Source organism: Mustela nigripes, chromosome 2 (genome assembly GCF_022355385.1).
Source record: "Mustela nigripes isolate SB6536 chromosome 2, MUSNIG.SB6536, whole genome shotgun sequence".
NCBI classification, from domain to species: Eukaryota; Metazoa; Chordata; class Mammalia; order Carnivora; family Mustelidae; genus Mustela; species Mustela nigripes.
In genome coordinates, this window is record NC_081558.1 from 165,128,204 (window position 1) to 165,149,132 (window position 20,929).

General features: G+C 38.0%; 1 long non-coding RNA gene across 2 annotated transcripts in view; it reads left to right on the forward strand.

The window, feature by feature from the left end:
• LOC132010217 (uncharacterized) overlaps positions 1–20,929 on the forward strand; it is a 152,654-nt gene that overhangs the window by 14,530 nt on the left and 117,195 nt on the right. For both annotated transcript variants that reach the window (XR_009402197.1, XR_009402198.1), the window contains exons 4-5: positions 9,641–9,796; positions 10,259–10,344. This is a non-coding gene — a long non-coding RNA (uncharacterized LOC132010217). The remainder of the gene's footprint in view (positions 1–9,640; positions 9,797–10,258; positions 10,345–20,929) is intronic.

Here is a 20,929-nt window from a genome sequence, read left to right on the forward strand (position 1 = left end):
TCCTGTGTCTCCTCTGTGTCTTTGTGTCTAGATCTCTTTCCTTTTTCGTATAAAGACAGCAGTCACTGGGTACAAGCCCAACGATCCAGACCTCATCTTTATTTTCTTATGTCTGTAATGGCCCTACTTCCAAATAAGGTCACATTTATGTATGGGAGGGGTAGGATTTGAATATATTTTTGGGGGGGATACAGTGCAACCAAAAACAAGTGAGATGGCACCAAATCAGGGAACACTTATAAGTAAGGGTTTTACTTATAAGCCAGGGGGACCACTGGAAACTTTAAGCAAGGGTACTAATGCGAGTTATTGCAGGAAGGTCCGCTAACGGGCAATCTGCTTCAATGTACTGAACGGAAGATGAAGTTTAGAGGGGGTGATATTAATTAGAAGGATGTTATGGTGTTCCAGGAGTAATGGGAAGACAAGTTTATAAATTTTGCACTTTGGGAGCTTTCATTTTAACGAAGCATTCAGTCTTAGGGTTGAACAAGTACAGAGGCTGCACTTGGGAACTTGCCTCCTTAAATGTTGTGGCCAAGGCACCTTTTCTTGCCTTGCTCTAGTTGTCACCCTTCCTGGAGGATGATACACCATCTGTTGAGAGAGAGCTAGAAAGAGGGAGTGGGGGGAGACAGCACACAGGTGCATGCACTTGTGCACCGGAGTGAGCATGAAGAACCACGGCTTTACAAGGCAGTTAAGTGAGAGAACCTTCTTGAATATTGATCCTCTGGCCTCAGCTACCAGCTGGTACCAGGTCAGTGAGATGAACCACCAAGCTGAGCCTTCCTAAATTTCTGATTTACAAAATCATGAGTGAAACAAAATGGTGGTTTTAAACCACAAAGTATAGATATGTAGCGGTGTATTACCCCAACTACCTGCAAGATGTGCCAGTATTCACATGGTGCTGATAGGTGAGGCGAAATACCAGATACCCCTCTATTTACTCAGTTCTGATGGAGTAGAATATATTTGATTGCTACTCAGGGAGAAGGGATGAAGAAAGTGAGGAGAGATTATAGTCACTGGCAGCCTAGGAAATAGAATTTAATGCCTTGCTTCTTCAGCTCACTGCTTCCGCTACATAGTCATGCAACTTTTAACGTGTGAGGTTGGCCAGAACAAAAAGATACACACTCACAGTTTGAGTCCTTATAGAAACAAAATCCCTGTCTGTTTTGATCTGTGTCATGCAGAGGGATGTGAAATTCCCATTTTAAAACAGATGGTCTGAATTCTGAAGCTAAATGAATAAAATTGTCCTTGGATCTCATTAGCCCTCATGTGGGAAGGAGGGGAATTCATACAGCTATTTCTTCTTGGCTTTGAACAAAGTCAGGCTTTCAATAAAAGGTTTATTTTTATGAAGCTTGAATTTACTAATTTTTCATTGAATACCACTGTTTCACGGTAATTTACACATTCTTTCAAATGGTGGTTGGCACATTTATTTATTTTCCTTTGAGGCATTTTCTAATTACTTGTAAACAGGCTGAGAAAAAAGCAAATTTGGAAAAGAAAGTTAAGAGCAGGACTGTTTGGTAGAGGAGGTATATTGCATGTAAAATTAAAATATAATAGATATTTTAAAAGCCTTCATTCCATTTTATAGGTTTCTCTGCTTGCTCCTACAAGTGGGCAGTGAGTAAAGATTTCCTGACCCATTATTCATTTCTACAGGACGTTAGACATTTTTATGACCTCCTGGAGTACTTACAATCTGTACTACACAATTTAGCACCTAATTATATTCTGTCTCATAATGTTCATTATTATATCACTGTATGATTCTTGTCTTCTGGAGTAGGTTATATGATCTTAAAAGGCAAGGACCATATCTTAAACTTTTCCTATATTTGCATTCCTTCTAGCATAGTTCTGAAAACAGTAAACTACTTGGGAAATTTTATTATTATTTTAAGATTACTTTTAATTTTATTATCTTTTGATTTAATTTAAATTAATTAACATATAATGTATTGTTGGTTTCAGAGGTACAGTGATTCAGAGGTACTGTGATTCATCAGTCTTCTATAATAGCCAGTGCTCATTACGTCACGTGCCCTCCTTAATGTCCATCACCCAGGTACACCAGCAACCTTACCCCCACAGCAACCCTCAGTTTGTTTCTTGAGATTAGGAGTCTCATGGTTTGTCTCCCTCTCTGGTTTCGTCTTGTTTCATTTTTTCCCTCTCTTCCCTTATGATCCTCTGCCTTGTTTCTTAAATCCACATACCAGTGAGATCATATAATTGCCATTCTCTGATTGACTTATTTTGCTTCACATAGTTCCCATCTATATTGTTGCAAATGGCAAAATTTCATTTTCTTTGATGGCTGAGTAGTATTCTGTTGTACCACATCTTCTTTATCCATTCATCTGTCTATGGACATCTAGGATCTTTCTATAGTTTGGCTGTTGTGGACATTGCTGCTATACTCATTGGGTGCCCTTTCAGTTCACTACATTTGTATTACTTGGGAAATTTAAATTTAGAAATATATTAAGTAATTCTGGTCCCTCAAAGCTCACTGAATTTGTCTCTAGAGCCTTTGTCATGGCTGTGGCATTAAGGGCACAGAGACATCTCAGCAAGTTACTTTTCCTTCCTCAAGTTTCCTTTTAAAGGAGCCAAGGTAAGGGGTTACTTTGGTAAAATGGCTTCCCCCTACCCCCTCCTTTAGTGTCAGACCAGGGCATGTTAAAAGCAGAGAGGCATGCACCATTGGGCTATCATTATCATTCTGATGGAGGTGATCGTTGGCTTTTTTCCTTTTTATTTTTCATACTGGACAACCTATCTAATGATGTCTGACCTGGGGAGAGAGGTGGTCTTCTTTGGTTGGGCATCTAGGCTAAAGGACTTAGCAGGCCTTAACTTCATCTCGTTTTGAGTAAACATCCTGCTTCTCAGGGCATCAGATTCCCACTATTACGTTTTCTCATTTTGGTACTGGTGACCACCATTCTACTTTCTGTCTCTGTGAGTGACTATTTGTGGTACGTCATATAAGTGAAATCATAGTGTATTTGTCCTTTTGTCTCTGGCGTATTTTGCTTAGTTTAATGTCTTTAAGATTCATCTATATTGTAACATGTTTCAGAATTTCAGTCCTTCTTAAAACTGAATAATAATCCATTGTATGTGAATATCACATTTTGTTTACCTAATCATTGGTGGACATTTAGATTGTTTTCCGCCTTTTGGCTGTTGTGAATAATGTTGCTAGCAGCATAGGTGTAACAAATGCAGATCACATTATTATGAGCACCAACATGGATTTAATGCTTATAGTGAGCAAGAAAGGTACCCTTCTTAGTCATTAAAATACCTGGAAGAATCAACATATCTCTGAATTTCATAACTTTAATTTAGAGACTTAACTACTCCTTGGGAAAATGTGGCCTGACAACCTTTTTTAGAGCAGGACTGTGACTAATACTTGGCATTCAGTAAATGTCTCTCTCTCTCTCTTTTTTTTTTCTCATTTCGAAGTGCTTCCAGTCTCCAACTTTCTCCTCTGACACCTCTGCAAAGTATGTCCTTATTGCCAAACAGCAGGACTGTTACAATCCATTCTTTTTTTTTTTTTTTTTTAAAGATTTATTTATTTATTTATTTATTTGACAGAGAGAGAGAGATCACAAGTAGGCAGAGAGGCAGGCAGAGAGAGAGAGAGAGAGAGAGAGGAGGAAGCAGAGCAGAGAGCCTGATGCGGGACTCAATCCCAGGACCCTGAGATCATGACCTGAGCCGAAGGCAGGGGCTTAACCCACTGAGCCACCCAAGCGCCCTGTTACAATCCATTCTAACTGATTTGTTTACCCCCTACCCCCAACTTTTTCACTTAGTCTTAGAAAGCCCTGCTTTGGTCATTTTACTTTTCTCTCGACAGAACCTTTCAGTCGCCATCAAGTACAGGACAAAGCTCAAACTTGTTTGTCGGGCACTGAAAGCCTCTTGTCATCTGGCACCAGTTTGCCTTTCAAGTTCCGTCTTCCTTCACTTCCTTACACAAGCTCTGCTCATACTGTCTTTTCATTACCTGCTGGAGAAATTGTCATCATCTTGAGTTTCCTTACTGCAGTTTGCTCTATCATGGATCATCTTTTTTCTGTGATGCCTTTAAGTTGGAACTCAAATCTTAGTGTTTCTGCTAAATCTTTTTTAAACAACCACATTTGAAACTGACTGTTGGTTCTTTTGAGTATTTGAGCACTCAACTTAAGATTAATCATGTTAATGATATTTTTATAATAGCTAATGGTTTCTGAGTTCTCAGGCTTGGACTTAGTGTTTTGGTTGCACTATTTCATTGCATCTTTATTGCAGTCACATGAAATATATTCTATTACCCATTATACATACAATAAACTTGAGGCTTTGAGATGCTACCAACTTGTCCCAAATCACATAATTAGTAAGTGGCAAGTCTAGAACTTCATCCCACGTTTTCGGTTGCTGGAGCATCATTTTAAATGTGTATCTATTGCCTTAATTAGATTATAGGTCATTGGGTGAAGAGGGTATTTACTGTTCATGGTATCTCCCATAGGAAGTGTCCATGGGGTTGAAATCAGAAAAAGATTGCCCACTGACAGGAGCAGCCACTGAGCTAATTTTTCCTTTTAATTAGCTTAGTGTGGATGAGCTTAGCATGATTTTTCAACTGGTTACCTTATACCAGTGACCAGGAGAGCCTAATTAGGTACACTTCTTTGATCATAAGATATACCACACTGATTGTATTTATCTGCTACCTGCCACATCATCTTTTCTTGAATTCGTAGCATCTAGAACAATATATTGCACATAAGCTCAGTTAATGCTTATTACATGAATTAACTGTGTCTGTGGCCATTGTAAGAGTTGGTTTCTAACTGTGTTGCTGTTACAGAGTCGAGCAGTGCTTAAATCCAATGGAGTTGATGAGGGTATATCCTTAAGGAGACACAGTGGGAATGTAAATGAAAACTATAATATATTTCATTGTATTGCAACTTCCATTACATGGTACGATGGTATTTGTGTTAGTTTTCATGAAGGGTGATTGAGTGTAGGCAGTTGACATCTTTATTCAAAGAAGAGAGATCCTATGACTTAAAGGCATAGGCATATTTGGTCTGGGGATAGCTTGGGAGCATGATAACCCTTTAAAATTAACCAGTTCTCTTTTATTTCTCAGTATGTGCTCACAAAGTTTTTATCAATAATTTCTCAAATACCTTGATACTTAAAAGACAATAGCATAGAAAGCAGATACTAATATTTTGGTCACGGGAAAAAGTATATTCTTTGCAAAACATAGAAGAAGATTCTTTCTAATTAAGTATTTTGAGTGTGCGATGTCTTAGAAAAATTGAAGCAGAAAGGCTCAAGAATATTAAACAATGGTTATGATTCCACCAAAATTTCTCCAGAGATTTTTGCCTGAGAAGCCAACAAATCTTTTCATTTCTTTATATATAGAGATGCAGCAGCCTCTGGTGTGATGCTTTGCACACAGTAGGCCTGCAACAAATACTTTTTAATTTTGTCAGTGCAGTAGAATATAGTAGTCTAAAGCAACACTTGCTAGTCTTTTTCCCTTCATGTCAGGCATGAAAGATACTGTTTCAGCTTCTAAATACATTTTTACATGCCTCCTCAACATTGTTTCATGTACAGCTGGTGTACCAGCGGTAATTGTGCCTTCTGTCCCATTCTGGGGAGAATGTGCATGAGAACACTTTATTGTAGAGGTAATAATACTAACAATAATAGTAATGATAATGATAATAACAATTATAAGGGTACAGTTGGAAGATTTCCGATATCAGTCTGATCACTATTTTGTTTATAACCTTGCAATAGCTTCTTGTTGCCCAATGTCAGTCTCTAAAATTTGTTTGGAACTGCAAGGCTGCATATGGTGGTAGGGCCAGCAGCATGTGGGTTCTTAAGCCCCTGCAGGAGGATGGGGATGTACTCTGGCAAAGGCCTTCAGGCCTCCCCACATTCATACATCACAAAACTATCTGAGAAAACTCAAGAGAAGCAGGAACAAGCAACTTGGTAGTAAAGGGGAGCTTAGCTTATTTCCTAATCAGCCAGGGGTGATGGGGTACATATAGATTCCTGGGTGCTCGGGGTTATGAACTACTCTAGGGAAATTTCAGAGGCAATTTGATATGAGCCAGCTTCCACCTTGTACCTTCCTAAGGGTTTGTTAAAAATGGAATGACAGAAATACTTTTGGCTTGCTATGAGGCCAGAGGGACTTCTTAACAAGGATACACTTATTTGACTTTGATGGTTTTATTTTTGAGTACCACACTACTGCTTCCTAGTTCTTTGGCAATTTAATTCTGAGAAACCCCCAGTTTCTTTATGACAGAATTTTTATTTTCTTTGAATTTAAGACATTTTAGAACATTTTCCTTGGTCCCTTAAAAGGCGGTTTATGGTACTTCTTGAAGGACTTCCAAGGCAGTTTGGAGCAACTGAGTCACTGGTAGACAATCCTTTAATATCCTAAAGAGCAACTAGTAATTAATTAATTAATCATAAATAAATATTTATTTATTTATTTAGGTGCTCACATGATGGTATATTGGAAAGAGATACTAGGTTCAAATCCTGGTTCTACCATTTGCATGTTAGACATTGGGCAATGCAGTTTGTTCATTCATTCATTCAACAGATTACAGAGTTCTTACTTTGTGCTAGACACAGTATTAAAGCTCTGAGGAGAGAAGTCAGATTGAAGTGGTCTCTGAACTTTCAGAAATTTTTAACCTACAAGGGGAGATTGGCAACTAAATCATCAATTTCAGGAGTGTACATGAGACTGTGTACGGTGGTGATGCCCTGTGGAAGTAACACCACGGCAAGGGTGAATCATGAATGGGGGAGGGCATGAGGGAAGGCTTTTCAGGGAAAGTCATGGTTAAGCTGAGCCTCAAAGCCAAGTACAATTCAGTTGAATATAGGTATGGAAAGAACATTCTAGCAGCATGAGCAAAAGTTAATGGAAACATGAAGTAATATATTTATAGATCAATATTTGCTCTTCAGTATTACTGATATAAAAGTTTTATCTTGAGGAGACAAGGGAGATAAATCTAGACACATAGTTCCATTTCATTTTCTTAAAATGAAGATAATGATATATATCTCTTAGATTTGTTGTAAGCACTCCATAGAACGGAGAGTACTTAGTACATAGTTGCTCAAAATTATTAGCTCCTTTTTCTCCCCACCATCTATCCTCTTCTGCCCTTTTTCAATTCAGATTTTCTGAAGTAGAAAACACCCTATCTTTGGTTAAGGTATCAGTTTGTAAATTATGGCGGTATTTAGCGAAGTACAGGAAGAATGAAAAGATTTAAAACTCTGTTCTTTTTCTGACCTGGATTGTGGCATGTTGAGTTGAATGGGGGCAGTCATTGGCAACAACATTACTTTATTTTGACAATACACAGTTTCCTGTGTCATCACAATTGGTATGTGAGGAGGGCACTGGTTCCCAGAGGGCACTGCATTCTTGTCTGCCTGTTTGATTTGCTGAGTGAAGTGCTGAGCATGGGTCATGTGCACTGGAGTGCCTGAAAAAAATCTTGGAATGATGCTGTTGTGTATGTTCTCTTTTCTTTCACCAAGCTGAAGTCTCTGAATTTGGAAGTGTTTCAGAGAGCACAGTATTTTTGCATTTTTTCTCCTGGATAATAGGTTTGTCACTTATGATCCAGTAAATATTAAGGATCACTACCTTTGGGGGATTTTGGTCTACATTTTGATATTTCTTTCAGGAGTTTTGCTTTGGGTTGAGTTCTAGTAAGAATTACATAGTCTGGAGAGATTTTCTTCATCCTACTGTTTATTGCTAATAAATTGTTATTTATGCTCAAATGCAGTTTTCCCAAATATTTGTCATTTGCAGATAACAACTTATTTTTTTGCACAACTTATTTTTTTCCCATGATTTCTGTCATACCCAGGTATCTTCTGTTGTAGATTTACTTAATATTTTTCTTAAAAACTTACATAAAATTATCCTAACCCAAGTTATAATACTTAAGAATGCATGGGCTTCATGAGCTTGTTATATTTTTCTAATACATTTCCAGGTACATATTAAAATAAAAAAAAAAAAACCTTATTTTACCACCTAATACAGAGATCATTATAACCTGTTCTTTCATCTCTTCATTTATGAATGGTCTGTGGCTGCTTTTGACATATGAAGTAGTTGAAACAGAGACAGAGTGGCACACAGAGACTAATGTATTTATTATTTTGTTCTATAAGAAAAAATTTACCAGCCTCTGACCTAAAATTATCTCCATGCCATCAGTAGAACAACATAAACAATTCTGTAAAACATTACTGTAGTGCACTTGTCAAGAGACAATATGTATTATATTTAATCACCTTTTCCAGAATCAGTCAATATTTTACTTTTTTATTCTGGAATTGAAATATTTAATTATAAATGCTTACTTTATGGGGCACCTGGGTGGGTCAGTTCGTTAAGTGTCTGCCTTTGGCTCAGGTCATGATCCCAGGGTTCTGGGATCAAGCCCTGCATCCCTCTCCTCCTGCCCCTCCCACAAGCTTCTGTTCTCTCTCTCTTAAAGAAATAAATAAAACCTTTAAAAAGAATATATTCTGAGGACTTTGATAACAAGGTTTTTTGAGAGCAAAAGAAAAATGTAGACATTGAAGATAATTTACACATTATTAAATAACAGGAATATTTGCCTATAACAGTATTTAATGGGGCGAAAATGTATGAAGTAAGAAGTAAAAAATTCCCTGCAAGGGAACTCTAGTCTCACCTTCTAAAAACAACATTCCTTTTATTTCCTTCTAGTTATTTTCTGTGCATACTGAAGATTAAATACATTTTTTGATTCTTTAAATTACAGCTTTTTTTTTTTTAAATAAAGATTTTATTTATTTATTTGACAGACAGAGATCACAAGTAGGCAGAGAGATAGGCAGAGTGGTGGAGGGTGAAGCAGGCTCCCTGCTGAGCAGAGAGCCCGATGTGGGACTCGATCCCAGGACTCTGGGATCATGACCTGAGCCAAAGGCAGAGGTTTTAACCCACTGAGCCACCCAGGCGCCCCTAAATTACAGCTTTTTGCTAATAAAAAAAATCAATATATGTAACTTGCTTTTTATAACCTAGATGTATTTCTGTTGTATAGACATCTAAGTAATATGGCTAAAATTATAAATTGTGTAGTATTACTTTAAATTGTTTATTAAGAGCTTTACTGAAATACAATTTACATATTCTGAAATTCACCCATTTTGACAGCACCAGCAATTTTTAGTAAATTTACAGCATTGTGCAGCCATCACTCAGTCCAATTTAAGAACATTTTCATCATCCTGAGAGATTCCTCATGTCCATTTGCGATCAAGTCTGTTCCTACCCTCAGCCCCAGGCAACTACCAGTCTACTTTCTGATTCCATTTCACATAAATGGAATCATGTATTTTATGATCTTTTGTGTCTGGCTTCTTTCATTTAACATTTCAAAGTGACTTTAAGGTAAAAGTTTCAAATAACCCCAGTTATCTTCATTCTTTTGCATAAGATGCTCTAGTTACAGTCAGTATTTTGTTCTCTTTCCTTTAGAAATTAGCCTTTGACACAAGCAGTGACACAGGATCCTGGTAACTTTTTCAGTTCCTGAAATTCACAACTTCCCAAACCTGTTCCACTCCGCACACAAGGAACCACAGATACTGGTGCGACAGTCAGAGTGAATGAAGAGGCTGCTCACTGTTGGAGGTAACAGGTCCAGACAGCTCTATGCCTTACAGGGCCACTTTGAGGGGGGTGGTTGGGGGTGGGGTGTCCTGGCATAGCTATAGGAAATGTACATCTTCCCAGTGTACTGTGCCATGCAAGCCAGGAAATTCTATTGCAAGTCTTCTGGCTTTCATGTCACAGCACCTTGTAGGTGCTCTTGTGAATGTGCTGTAGAGACCCAGATCCAAGATCCCTTTTCTTATGTAATCCTATGTAATAATGATGGCTAAAAGCCCATTCAGAGACAGTCAAAATATTTGAGAAACTGAGTTATTTTTCCCCATATAAGTGAATATAGATTTTCCTCTTCCTCTTTAACAGCTGAGTAGAATAATTCCAATGCTTTGATACCATAATCTATTTAATTCTTTAGTTTTTTTTTATTTACTGCAAGCTGGAAAATTTCATATTTCATTTGCATGTTTTTGCCTTCTTGTGCAGGTGTCAGTAGGATAAACACCTACAGGGGGACTTGATGGATCACAGGCTGTGCACATTTCAGATGTTGATATCTGTTACTTGGAATGGTAGGTTAACTAGTGGCCTCCTGACGACAGTTGATTGTGGATCTGTGGTACATAGGCTGTGGCTACAAGAACCAACAGTTTTTAATGGGAGTGTGTGTGGGTGAACATGAGTATCTTTCAGAGTGTCTTGGGAATGGGAGTGAGCTTGAGTAATTTGGCCAGTCTTTCCAAGTGATTCTAATATAGATTCCACTGGATTAAAATTTGTTTCTCTGTTTCGTACCCAAAAGTATGAATGCTGCTGTAAGAATTGTATTTGGTATTGAGCTCGTCAAGGCTGTCCTACAAAGCTTTATGGTTTGAGGGTTTGTTCTGCTCAGTAACTCAAAGAAAAGTAGCCAATAGCACAGAAGAAAGTGACCCTATAAACTGATGCTAAAACCATCTCCCATCTATGTTGAGAAAATTCTTTATAGTCTTTCCTAAAGAAAGAGTTAGCCTTGATTCCTATTAAACACTCAGTCCAGACTACCCTTTGGTGATGGGTGTTTTTCTCTCCCTGTATACACGCACTGCTCCTTTTAACCTATGGAAATGAGAGAGGGAGTGGGAAATCCACACATGCACCACCACTTTTGAGTTGTTGCACACATTAAATAACAACCAGCAGCTCACAGATCCCTGGAAATCTACTTTCACACCTATTATAAAGTAATCCCAGGGTATAGTTTCAAGTTACAGGACAGTGATACTCAATAAGTTTTAAGGAGGAAAAAAATGAAAAAGGATGTTTCTAAGTGGATGTAGAGACTTGCAAAGTTAAATATTAATGAATTAAACTCTTTGAATCACTGTGGACTGTAGAATAAAGAAGCAATGTTGGTCAACTTCAAAATTCTGGTATTTTCATCTCTGTTGGAATTTTTTGGCAGTGATTTCCCTCTTAAAGGTTTATAGTGATTATAATATACCATTCTACTGATCAAAGAAACTTATTTGGTGTCAGAAAGCCGCTTGGGAGCCAGAGTGTTTACTGGGTAATTTCTTAATGAGTTCTGGCACATGATTCTCATCTCTTTAAGAGGGAGGAATGTAACTCGGAATGTGCAAAGTCAAACTATGAGCATTTTGGCAGATGTGGAGATGCAGCACAGCTGGAGAAAAAGTCCCTTTTTGAAATCTCGTATCTCAAATGCTACATCAATTTTTAAGCATGTTCTACTGCCAGTTCAGATTTTAATATGAACAGGAATTAGGGAATGTTTATTGGTATAGTTAGAAAACATATCAGAATCTGTTCACTGGTTGCCCTTTTTGTCTCCTCAAATAATCTGTGAGGACCACAGGTGAGGCACAATGAGGGAGGATAAGAAGGTTCTCTCTTGTTGCTCTCTTGGCAAGAAATGTGGCAAGCAGGACATTTGAGGTGGTAATTTATCCTATGACATTTATCCTTTGCCTGTGGATCAGCGGTCCTCTGGTTCATCGGGAAACACAAAGCACTGATAAGCATTCTTTTAAAAATGATTGTTTTTCACTATAAAGTAATACATGTTTATTATATAATACATAGGACATAAAGGAAAAAATTGGTGAAGCTGTTGCTTCATGCAGCTCTCAGCTTTCTATCTGTGATGTATTATTGTCTTTCTGGTCCAGTACAACTTGAATAAAGATCTCGGTTCCCCCAGACCACAGACTTTCGTTCTTCACTAGCAGCCAACAAGCATATATCAAGTTGCACACACTGATTCAGGAACTGGACCAGTGCTGAAAATACAAAGGGAACAGAGATTTGGTTCTTGATACACAGACCCTAATGGGTAGTGTACATGATAAACGATTAAACCAGTGATTAAATCAGAGAAATCACAATATGTCCACAGGCTGAACGAGTCCATATAAATAAGAGAAAAAGTATAGGTGTCGTGGGTCACTAACTGCTTGATCTGATTTGTGCCCTGGGCCTTGGTTTCTTTACCTGTGAAATGAGGGCTTGGATGAGATGAGATGCAGAGTAACCACCTTGTTCTGTCTGCCTGGGACTTTCCCAGGAACCCCTTAGTCCCAATTTAAAAACTGAAAGTCCCTTTTCCTAGGAGTCCTCACAGTGCTGGGCAGACTGAGAGTTGGTCAGCCTGTTTGTAGGGCTTCTTTTAATCTTCATCTCCTATGATGTGTTAAAAAACAAAATTCAAATGAACACATTTTAAAGATCTTACGGTCTTTATTCAGTAATTTTGAATTAGGTAGCATCCAGTCTAGTAGATAAAGAGGAGCTCTGAGGAGCTATACAAAGTGAAAGACTTTTATAGGCAGAAAGGGTGGGAACAAAGACGTTTTATACAGCAAAATGCAAATTGGTTATTGTAAGATTACTTTCCTTTAGCAGAATGTAGGGGTCTATCAGATCCCTAAACTAGTGCTGATCAGGCAATTCATGATTATCTGATTTAAGATACCATTTCTGGGAGCTGAAACTAATTAAGTCTCAGTTTGGTGACATGGGGCTTACCATAAAAGACTCCATTTTGGATGTGTTTTCACGTTTTTATCAGATTGTATATTGAGAAACCATATTTCATGAGGTTTATATGACCACATGATAAGCCACTTAGATTGAAATACTGGATGCACATTTGCAAAAATACTGGATGTAAATTAGCACCTGGGTGGCACAGTTGGCTAAGCATCTGACTCTTGGTTTTGGGTTAGTTTATAGTCTCATGGTTGTGAAATCAAGCCCTGTGTCTGGCTCAGTGCTCAGAGTCTGTTTGAGACTCTTTCTCCCTCTCCCTCTGCCCCTACCCCTGCACTTTCTCTCTCTGTCTCTCAAATAAATGTTGTTTTTTAAAAAATTTTATTTATTTATTTGACAGAGAGAGACAACAGAAAGAGAGGGAACATAAGTGGGGGAGTAGGAGAGGGAGAAGCAGGCTTCTTGCCAAGCAGTGAGCCTGACATGGGACTCGATTCCAGGACCGTGGGATCATGACCTGAGCCAAAAGCAGATGCTTAATGGCTGAGCCACCCAGGCATCCCTCAAGTAAATAAATCTTTAAAAAAAAAAAATCCAAAAGGGTAAGTTATTTAAATACATTTTAGGTAAAACAGGCTCTGTAAACTAGTTGGTGACAGAAACATTAATATTATATTTATGGGAAAGATAAGTTTTACTCTTCTAAGAAACAATCTTACAAATATCTGCAAACACTCTGTAGAGTCAGAGAGTTTTGTGCAAACAGCTGCCTTGTGTGTGATTTTCAGTTGGGTCCTCTAGGAATCTGGTGTAGTAGAAAGAGTACTGGCTTAGCAATCAGGCAGTTTTTGCTCTTTTGTTTCCTAGTCATAAGAGCTGGAGAAAATAACAGAATCTTCATTTATAAAATATGAATAATAGCTATCTGGCAGGGTTGTTAGGAGAGAATAACAGAGGATATTGGTATGTAGTAAGTGATCAACAGATGTTTGTTTTGTTTCCCTAAGCAATTTGTTTTCCATTGCTTTCATTTTTTTTTTTTTTTTTAAATTAAAGTAGGCCCCACATAGCCCCTACTATGTGGGGCTTGAACTCACAACCCTGAGACCAAGAGTCACATACTCCACTGAATAAACCACTCAGGCACTCCGATATTGTTTTTAAATTAAAAAGAATTGGATCTGATTGGGACACAAGTGAGAAAGACACTCTTTACAGGTGCTTATCTGAAAAATATTGAACATAAATATTGATGTGTGTTTATGTATAAATGTATAGATATTTATATATGAATATATATTTCCAGTTAATGTGGCCCAAGAGAGCCAAAACCTGTTCTAAATGTTACTCCTCACAGTTAGGATCCAACCTAGGTCATAGAGTCTTCCAAACCCTTTTTTTTTTTTTTAAGGTTTTGTTTATTTCACAGAGATCACAAGTAGGCAGAAAGGCAGGCAGAGAGAGAGGGGGAGGCAGGCTCCCTGCTGTGCAGAGAACCCGATGTGGGGCTCGATCCCAGGACCCTGAGATCATGACCTGAACTGAAGGCAGAGGCTTTAATCCACTGAGCCACCCAGGTGCCCCAGTTACAAACCCTGTTTAATGTTGAAAGTAACTGTTATATTTTGGTAAAAACTGATTTAACTTGTTTAATATCCACTAAGGCTAATGATTTATTTGTATTTTAATGGCAATAAAAAAGCTACAGTTTTGCAGGCAAAATGCCTGATGCATAGATTACTCTTAACAAGGATAATTTAAATATGAAAGAAATATTGAAACTAAAAAAGTTTAAATGTACGCCAAAAATGATAGCTAATAAGTGTTAACAGCTTTTAACTTATTCTAGTGTGCATATATTACAAACACTACTGTGGAGAGTAATGGCCTAAAGTAAACATAAGATACACATAAAGGAAAAAAAATCATCTGAAGCCATAATGCATCTAAACAATTGTGAAAATGCAGGATTTTGTTGTACACATTCACTGGTGATTTTAAGGGCAAGAGTGCTGAACTCCTTGATATCTATAACTAGTCACTGACAAGCCAGAGTTATTAGCCTGTGTTCTAGATAGCAAATGATATAATTCCTTCCCCAGCTCTACATTTTGACATTTCTTAGCTAGGAGACAAGTGTCAGTTTGTATTGCAAAGCTCAAGCTGTTTTAGCATCTCCATGTTCATTTGTTGGTATAGACAGAAATGTTGGCCCCTAAAAACACAGCATTAAATATTGAATTACCTAGTTTAGTGCTCATTACTTCAATGCTGTTGTACCCCCATTGTGTGCATGGGAGTTGTGGTAGGTACTGGGAAGAGTGATTATGAAGATAAACTGGACAAACAAATGGCAGGCATCTTTCTTGCCTTCTCAGAGTTTTTAGCCTTGCTGGGGAGGTACAATTTCACAAACTCAAATAAGCAATTTAGAGTTAGGATTATTTAAATACGAGTTTTTGAAACAGTTTCCCCCAAAATAAAAAGAAAATGGGATCAGTACCAAAGGGACAAGTTCCAAAGGGATGTTCTAAAACTTTAGAAGTTTTCTTTGGAGTAGCAAAAACTTTCCAGGAAGTGAAGCAGTTTATAAATAGTTTCAGATCTTTGTGGAAGTATACCAAAACTGGCAGAAAATGAATCCTTGGAGCATTTGACAAGACTCACCTAATTGAGATCTTAAAAAAAAATAAAATCAAGTGGAGTTGCCCATGGATTATGTACCTCTTATCAGAGACCTTCATGCAGAACTACAGGTTAGGTGGTGGATGATAGGATTGCAACCACAAGAGAGTGAGATATAGGTAGTGAAATTCTGAAGTGCTCTCTTAGGCTGAATCAACCAAAAGACCACCCCTGTTTTTGATAACAGATGAAGAAAGGCTATGGAAGAAACAGTTTCCGGTAAGCAAGAGCGTTTCGTCACAAACACTAAAGATGACATTTGTAATCAGTGGGGATGGGCTTTATTTTGCAGTATTATAGCTGTTTTTGAATCAAATGGATTGTGGGGATCTTTGACGTGGTAGGCATCAGTGGAAAAGGTTTTGGAATTTTAGAGACTGTACCTTTAATGTAGCTCATGACATGGTTTGAGGGGTTTCAGGGAAGGCTTCTTGTCACTTATTAACTCTCACACTTAGGAGTAAAAGTCCTATTATTGGCAGTTTCTGTGCAGTGAGCGTCATTCTTTCCCTTTGCCTCTTTTTGAAGATGGAAGAGTAGCAGCACTGTTTCTCCTTCAACACCTTAGATCAATACTTATTAGGTCAATTTCCTGTTCGATGAGAGAGATGGGAAAACTTGAGAACACTAGGGAGTATGGAAGGGAGTTGGGGGGTGGGGCAGAGGCTGCAGAGATGGAGTCAGCATCCTGGAATACTATGGTGTGGCTTACCATTTTTTTTCTGGGCTCTGCTGAAGGAAATTTGGGATTTGTGTACAAGGTCGTGAGAGCTAAGACATTTTTATTTTGTGTAGGAAATATTTTGTGTCCCAACTCACTGGGATATTGTTAGGATGGAAGTAATAATGAAATAATAAGCGTTATTAAGCATTGCTGAAGAATATGATTTTAACATTGTGATATTGATAAGTTATCAGTATCAACCACTGCATAAATCTAGGGCACAGAAAATTTAACTGCAGGGGGAAGAAAATGAATCCATGGTACAGCTGTTAGCAAGGTCACAGAGCAGAATCGTTTCCAGCCCTGAGAACTCGTGATTTCCTTCCTGTTTCTTTTCATCTTTATCCCTTCTGGGTTCCACTGTTTTCTCTCATGTTCCTTCCCTTGCCCTTGCATTTCTCAGGAAGGGTATTTTCTATTCGAGACCTGAGGATATTGCCACTGTTTTGGTTATTGCTTTTGCACTTGTGTAGCAGCTTTTAAATTCCCATCTTTTTGAGCAGCTGCAGCCAGACAAACATATGAGTCAGTGGGAGGGGTTTAGAGGAACTGGCTCAGTTCTCCAGGGAGCAGTAACCTTTTGGCAGTCCAACAAACAGAACATTTAAAGTCCAATGACTGCAAAAGCTCTCTCTGTACATGTGATAGCAACTGCAGTTTTCCCAAGGTCTACTAAGAGTTTTTTCAGAGGGAATCAGGTTTCTGCCTATAGAGAGACACATTCCTGAAGGCTTAACTCTGACCTCCTAGCTAAAGTGGATACAAAATAAAATCTAGAGACAGCTGGGAAGTGATAAAATGGGGGGGGGGGGAGAAAGAAGCTTGTGGATATGAAAGTGATGAAAAGCTCTTATTAAATGTTCTCTTTGGGTCTTGTTGCCTGTATACCCTGAACTCCAAATAGAGAAGCCAACCTGATCTTTCTCTCTCTCTTTTCTCCCCCAGTAGTTTACAGTACCAGGATCTTTCTCTTCACACCAGGACCAAACTGGTGGTCGTTGGGCTCCTTCCAGAAGGGTGGGCATTTTCAAATCAACATTTTCTCCCTCTTCATTTCCAGCAGTGGCAGCAGTCCACAGACTAAGGTGTGACTGTGACTGAAGCTTCCATTCAGGTGCCTCACTGCTGTTTGCCTTTTCAAAATTATGCCAATTTGATCAACCTAATATTAAGAACACAAAGATAGGAGTGGGTTGTTGACTCCCACGAGAAATCAATAAATTATTTCTTATTTCTTCATTTGCTTACATGCTCTTCTGTTTATCTTTGGCTTTCATCTTCATTGCTTATCACAAAATGAAAAGATTAAGAGTCTGGTGTGGAGGGATGAGTCATGGAAGAATTTTTTGTGGCAAGTAGGAACAGTTGGTTCTTTTGATAAATGGAAATTCAGACAATACTTTCCTTGATACACATTTTGCTAAGATAAAGTTCCACAATAAAGCCTGTTTACGCTGAAAAAGGCAACAAAATAGTATCTTAGTTAACATAGAAGAAAGTGGTAATTAGAGGCCGCTTGGAAAGCCAAAGCCACAATTCCAATAAGGCTGGAAAGTTTTATTTGATAACCCAAGGTACCAACTGGGGTTCTTGGTTTCAAGTAACAGAGAACCTCTGTCCAACACAGGCAAAGAAATAATTGTTGGAAGGATATTGGGTTTCTCACAATTGGCCAGAGGTCCGGAGATCTGATTCATGAAGAGACTAGGGACCAAGGGAAGCTAAGCAGCTGAGGACACAGCTGGGATCACTCCACTGGCACAGCAGGCTTAGAACTGGTCTTTATTCCTGTTGCCATTTAGCTTTGATGCCCCTGGATACTCACCACCACACCACTGGCCATTGCCCTCAGCCAGGGGGCCAGGAATATTTTCTGGCTATTCAACTTGACCCCTCTCTCTCCAGAATCAAAAGGCCAGTCAGGAGAACCTAACTGGCTAAGCTCACGTCATCTGTGTTTGTCCATAGAGTTAAGGATAGTGCCTAATGTATGTGTGGGGGAGGAGTGTATGTGTCAGGAGATTGGGAGGTGGGCATTTTCCACTCTGTCTAAATCTATCCATTGTCCCACAGTGGCAAGAAAGCTTCTTGCTCCCTGCCCTTTACTTACCTTGTTGGAGGTGAAGACATCCACCCCCCCACTTTTTTTTTTTTTTTTTTTACCTTTACAAGACTTAGTATGTCCGTCTTACTGCATTATTCTATTTATAAGTGTTTTTTCTCTGGCTGGTCTGTGAATGTACTGAGATGAGGATTGAGTTGTGTTTTTAGCCTTATCACCTACAGTGTCTAACAAATATTAGCTGCTTAAAATATATGAAGTGAATAAATTATGTTTAGTGATGATATTATAAGAAAGGCTAAAATAATGATAATATAAAATAACAGCAAACAAGTATTGGTGGAACCCTTGTTATATACTGGTCATTTTCTCATTTCATCCTTATAATAATCTGTCCGTTTCCTCATTTTATGCCTGAGAAACTAAGGCTCAAGATAACTAAACTTGTCCTAGTTTGTGTAACTGAAACTGACAGAGCAGGGATTTCAGCCTGACTCCACAGCCTATCATTGGACTGTACTGCCCCCTGGAGGTAAGTCAGAGAAGAGGAAAATGGAGACAATCTCAGAGGAGACAGATCTCTAGTGTGCTGCTTCTCTATTCTTAGATGTTCACTTATAGTGGATGGTATTTATTTGATGAGAGACAAGCAAAGCAAGAGGTTTTTGTTTATTGATATAAATGATATCATCTTGAGAATTTGATATTATCCTAAAGGAACTGGTATTTTGTAATAATTTACCTTGCAGGGTTGTGAGGATGAAATATATTGTAGATGAAAGGTTGTCATAGTGCTGCCTTGTGGTTGCTATTATTAATATTGTTACTGTTATTTTGATTTCTAATCTAATTCACTGGGGCAGATGACATGCATATGATTAACCACAAGCTGGTAGAAAGACTGAGGTTAAATAACCCTTGGCAATCTTATTTGGGATTGATGGAGCCGGGTTAGAATTTAATAAGCCCTAAGCCAGAAAAGTTTGTCACCAAGATGAGATAGGGAGAGAGAATACAGGAGTCCATGTTAACAGCAAGGCAGTATGTGTGGCGGTCCTGGGTGCAGCCTGGATGTAAGGCCCAGTGTCAGTGGTGGGAAAGAATTGCCTCAGAAGTGAGAGAAACCGTCTCTCTGGGCTTCAGTTTCTTCGTGTATTGGAAAAGTAGACGTGCTCCTTCTGTTTGTTGTGTAGATTACATGGAATAAGATAAGGAAAGTCCTTTAACAAATGTGAAAAGTGTGAAAAGTGTGCATATATATGTTGGGTGTTTATTTATAAATTAAAGTATAATTAACATACATTGTTAGTTTCAGGTTGACAGTATAATAATGATTCAACAATTCTATACATTACTTAGTGCTCATCAAGATACTGGTGTTCTTAATCTCCTTCACCTATTTCGCCCATCCCTTACCTACCTCCCCTCTGGCAATCACCAGTTTTTTCTCTGTATTTAAGAGTCTTTTTTTTTTGGTCTCCTTTTTTTTTTCTTTGTTTTCTTTCTTAAATTCCACGTGAGTGAAATCATGTGGTGTTTGTCTTCCTCTGACTTATTTTACTTAGCATTATACCCTCTAGGTCCATCCATGTTATTGCAAATGGCAAGATTTCATTCTTTTCTATGACTGAATAATATTCCATTGTAGAATATATATACCACATTTTCTTTATTCATTATCTTTTGGTGGACACTTAGACAGCTCCCATAATTTATCTATTGTAAATAATGCTGTAATAAACATAGGGGTGCATATATCTTTTCAAATTAGTGTTTTCATATTCTTTGAGTAAATACCCAGTTGTGGAATTACTGGATCATATGGTATTTCTGTTTTTAATTTTATGAGGAACTTGCATACTGTTTTCCCTAGTGGCTGCACCATTTTGCATTTCCATCAACAGTGCGTAAGGGTTTCTTTTTCTCGCATTCTTGCCAACACTTTTTATTTCTTGTGTTTTGATTTTAGCCATTTTGACAGGTGTGAAGCGATAGCTCATTTTGGTTTTAATTTGAATTTCCTTGATAATTACTGATGTTGATCATCTTTCCACATGCCTGTTAACAGTCTGTATATCTTCTTTGGAAAAATGGCTATTCAGGATCTCTGCCCACTTTTTGATCAGATTGTTTGTGGGTTTTTTTTTTTGTTTTTTTTTTTTTTTTTTTTTGGTGTTGAGTTAATAATTTTTCACATATTTTAGATATTAAACCCTTATGGGATAGATCATTTGCAAGTATATTCTTCCATTGAATAGGTGGCATTTTTGTCTTGCTGAATGGTTTCCTGCACTGTGAAAAAGCTTTTTATTTTGGTGTAGTCCCAGTAGTTTAATTTTACTTTTGTTTCCTTTGCCTGAGGAGACTTACCTGGAAAAATTTTTCTCTGGCCAGTGTCAAAGATAGTTACTGCCTGTGTTTTCTTCTAGAAATTTTATGGTTTCAGGTCTCACATTTAAATCTTTAATACAGGAGTTTATTTTTGTGTGTCATGTGAGAAAGTGGTCCAGTTTCATTCTTCTGCGTGTAGCTGTCCAGTTTTCCTGACACCATTTGTTGAAGAGACTTTTTGCCAATTGTATATTTTCGCCTCTTTCATAGATTAATTCACCATAAAAGTGTGGGTTTATTTATGGATCTGTTCTGTTCTGCTGATCTATATGTCTATTTTTGTGCCAGTACCGTATGGTTTTGA